Source organism: Macadamia integrifolia, chromosome 3 (genome assembly GCF_013358625.1).
Source record: "Macadamia integrifolia cultivar HAES 741 chromosome 3, SCU_Mint_v3, whole genome shotgun sequence".
Classification (NCBI taxonomy): Eukaryota; Viridiplantae; Streptophyta; class Magnoliopsida; order Proteales; family Proteaceae; genus Macadamia; species Macadamia integrifolia.
The window spans coordinates 5,319,679-5,324,301 of NC_056559.1; the positions used below are offsets into that span (position 1 = coordinate 5,319,679).

General features: G+C 36.9%; 1 pseudogene; it reads left to right on the plus strand.

The window, feature by feature from the left end:
- Positions 1-396: 396 nt before the first annotated feature.
- Positions 397-2,636, plus strand: LOC122073431 (annotated as a pseudogene).
- The last annotated feature ends 1,987 nt before the right edge of the window (positions 2,637-4,623 follow it).

Here is a 4,623-nt window from a genome sequence, read left to right on the forward strand (position 1 = left end):
CCCACTCATGTGGGGTGATTTTTTTTTTTTTTTTTTTCGTTAACGACGGATATCTAAGCCTTTGATTAGTCTTGCGAATTCATACTGACCCCACAACCACATGGAGGGGCAATCCAACACAATAATATGCTAATGTATTGGCATATTTTAATCACCTCCAAAAAATAAAAATAAATAAATAAATAAAAAATAAAATAAAAGGGATTTTAGGATTTTTTAAAAAATTTCACTGTACTTGCGCCAGTCGGTTGCACTCTCCAAACCTATATGCAGAGACCACCTTCGCAGTGTGGGTGCATGCCATGGGGACCACACTTTATGGATAGTGTGAGATGGATTTGAAAGGTACAGCTGGCCGGAGAGGATCCAAAATCGCTTTTATAAACTAATTTAGAGTGACAACCAGATCAATATCAGCAATGGAGGAAGAGGGCAGCTGCCACAGAACCGTTTGTGTTACAGGTGGTGCAGGTTATCTCGGCTCTTCTTCGGTGAAGAAGCTCTTAGAGAAATTATACACCGTCCATGCAACTCTCAGGAATCTGGGTAACTCTCTCTTCTCTCTCTCTCTCTCTCTGTTATTCATGTCATTTCCTTTGTTGTTCCATGACCTCTCAGGAATTTGGGTAACTCTCTCTGTTATTCATGTCATTTCCTTTGTTGAATTGACCCACAGATGACCAATCAAAGGTAGGCCTTCTGAAGAACTTCCCTGAAGCAAATACCAAATTTCGATTGTTCAAGGCTGATATCTATAATCCAGATGAGTTCGATACTGCCATCCAGGGCTGCGATTTCGTTTTCCATGTGGCCACTCGGTTACAAAACAATACCCAGAGCTCTCAAGTCTGTTTCTTTTTCTCTGATCTTTTATTAATTCTTCATATTCTCACTGCATATTTGGAATTAATTTCTGGGTTTTTGATATTTTCATGATTAAACAGTACAAAGATACGACTGAAGCAGCGGTAGCAGCAGTGGAGAGCATAGTGAAGTCCTGCATAAGAACAGGAACAGTGAAGCGACTCATATTTACTGGCTCTGTGGTTGCTGCATCACCATTGAAAGAGGATGGCTCTGGTTTCAAGGACTTCATGGATGAATCTTGTTGAACACCTCTCAATGAAAACGATTCCCAGTTTCAGAAGGTGATTACTTTTTTTTTTTTTAATTAAATCCAGGTTGATTGCATAGTATTAAATCCTTGTCTTTAAATTTTGTTTCATGCGGTATTAATACTTTGTTTACCCAAAAAAGAAAAAAAGAGAGGCACTAATAATGCCTTGTATTTAAGAAAAAAAAAGGAAAAAATGACACAATGCTCAAATGGGTTTAATTTTCAACATCCTATAGAATGCCCAAAGGGACTTTACTCACACACATTTTATTCACACACAAGAGGGAAGGGGGTGATGCATTTGACAGGAGTTGATCCCTATACCACAAACCTAACACCTGCTCAACAGGAGAGGCTGCAACCAATGTGCTATGCATTGGATTCACTACCTAAGAGTTGACAATAACCTCCAAACTAATTTTGTCAAAAGAGCATAGTTATGACACTAAGCTGACTTGAGCCCAAGATCCCCACTATTTAATTTCGACACCAATCTATATAGAAAAATAAAAGAAAAATAAATAAATAAAATTTTCCATATTCCCACTTATATTCTCTCTATTCCTTTTCTTTAATATAGTGTTCAATCTCCATCACTTAAGAAAAAAAAAAAGAAGCTATATTTAATTATAAGGATGAATTTTCTAAACATCTATAATTTTGATATCAGGAAAATACCAAAATTAATATGCATATAATAAAAAATGTTACTAAAATTTTGAATGGAAAGATGTAGATGTAGATGTATATGGTAAGTCCATCGACTGCAATAAGATAAAGGTTCAAGAGTTTAATTTCACCCATACTCTGTAGCATGATTTACATCAGATATAATGTAGGTTCAAGTTTAAAAGATATTTACAATGATATGTTTTACTGATTCTAATGTGTTCTTCTGGTTTTGTAAAATCTTATATAATTTGGAGTCATGTGGGATTGTTGAAAATTTAAATGGTTTTAAAGTTAAAAATTCAAAATACATTCTTTTAATTTTTGTAAGAGATTGTCTCGCTTTTAACTAGACACTTAAGTGACTTAATAGATGTGACAATTGGAAAGTTTTTGTGCAACGCCTTCTAGAAATAACCTTTGGTGGTATTTCCTCCACAAAAATAGAGAAGATCCAACCTATTTTTCTAACAGTTCTGAAAGACAGTCACAACGTATGTTTTCTCTATTGGTGTTGGTTTTTCTCTATGTATTCATGGTTTTGCTATTTTTCAATTCAGCACAATAGTGTAGTGTCTTGGCTTGACCCAATAAGCAAGTGCAATGACTATTTCATGGGCATGTAAGGCTGTTTCATCTTAGAGATGATTCACATCAACCCGATTTGCAATCATCGGGGACATCTACAATTTTAAGAAGAGTTACCAGTTACATGACTTGACCTCACAATTTCCTTAAGAATTTTCTCTTATTTTTAGGTTTGTGATACCATGTATGTTCTCAATATTTTGAACATATTTCTAATGGATCTTAATCTAACTTCTATCATGTTTTATTTTTAAATATTTTGAAAGCGTTGCATGCCTTATGTCCCAACCTTTGAATGATCCAATTTCTTATCAAAGCCTAGAATTTTTACAAGAATTGATGGGTAAGGTTCCTATTGTGCGCATTGATGATGTATGCGAAGCCCATATCTTCTGTATGGATCAAAGGTCATTGCAGGGAAGATTTTTGTGTGCAACTGACTTCCTAACTACAAAGGAGATTGCAGATTACTTTTGTCAATATCATCTGAAAATTTCCATTGCAGAAGAGTAAGAATATCTCCTAAATTTTAACCTAAATGAAGAACAGAAGCCATTGGAAAAAGATTATAGAAAATAACCATACATGGTAGCCTATAACACTGAAAGAGGCCACTAAAATTTAAAACTATTAAAGTGATATAAGAAAGGTTTACGAATCATGCTCATTTATAGCGTGTTATAGGGTAACACAGATCCAAGGGTTGGGAGCGCTAAGACACACAACCCAAGACATGGATGTGCAGTCCAAGGTGCTTCCAATCCTTGGATCTACGCTAAATGTTGTATCACGCAATAGAGGATCCTTTACCTTCACCAGAGGTGAATGATGGAATACGATCCATATGTGACCCCATCATTCTCCACCACTCTCCCCCCATTATACGAAGTTGCAATTGAGCCATGGTTCCTTTCACTGAGGCCTAAGGAGAAGTCGGTCTATAAGAAACTAGATTTTTTTTTTTTTTAATAGATAATCCAAATAACAAAAGAGTTGTGTGGTTCTGTCTCAGGTTTCTTGGTCGAAATGGTAGTGATGTGCGATGGGGTTCAACGAACCTGAATGATGTGGGATTCAAGCCTAGCTATGATGCTAAGTTGATATTAGAGGACAGTTTACAGAGTTCGAGGAAGATGGGTTCTTTCAAATAAAGTATTTGATAAACGTGCAAGTGTGTTGGCATGTAGGGGGGGGGGGGGGGAGAGAGAGAGAGAGAGAGAGGGATGGAATAAATCTGGGCTCATATTATACCTTGAAGTGTGGGCTCATACTATTGCTTGACCTTCTGGTAACAAGCCCAGTAATTAAAGAAAAGTAATATTTAGACATCTAAATAATCAATCATGAGAATTGATACACTTGTGAGGTGCCAACCCTTTGAATTTCCTACTTTTGCTTTATATTCGTTCTAGCTATATTTCTAAACTATTTATTGCCAACCCCTCAAGTGATTAAGGTTAAGGTTTGGTTGACTAATAATTTAAGTTTACATTTTATTTATTTATTTTTGTGCGAAAGATAATTTAGATAATTGTATCTACGGATGGGGCTCTTCTACGGTGCATCATGGGTGACAGTGCACATCTGACTGCCTGGGGCACCTAGGAGGCCCACCCATGTGTTGGGGTCCATACTTGGGGTGCTTATGATGCAGATGTGTGCTGCCACCTCTGTCGCACCATAGAAGATGTGCTACAAGATCTGTAACATCGGCTGTAATGGTGACATGAGAGTTATTTGAAATCAGTAATGACGATCTCTGAGGGAGGATAAGGTTTTTGTACATGCGTTGCAGGAGAGTGGACTTAGGAAAACTACCTCACAGGGACAAGGGAGGAGAATCAGGCAATTTTCTCTCTTCAATTCCACTGTTCTTCTCTGACGACCTCCGGGTGCTCTTTGTCTGACCTGGGAAACCCTAAGTCATCATCACCCAAAGCCTTCGCTGATCACCTAGCTATCTCGAGCTCACTTCCATCGACATTGTCGACAACGTCATTGTTGGTTTCAACTTCGATCTTTGGGTGGGAGTACTCGCACCTATACAACATAAGTAAAAAGACAAAACATATAAGAGCCCGTTTGGTATCGTTTCTGTTCCAGAAACATCGTTTCGTGTCAAAAAACGAAAATTTCAGTTTCTGTGTCAAAATATTATTTTTAAACAAAAAAGTGATGTTTCAAAATTTCAGATTTTTATCTGGAACGATATTTTTTTTTTTTTTGTAAAATGGAACGAAACTGGGAAG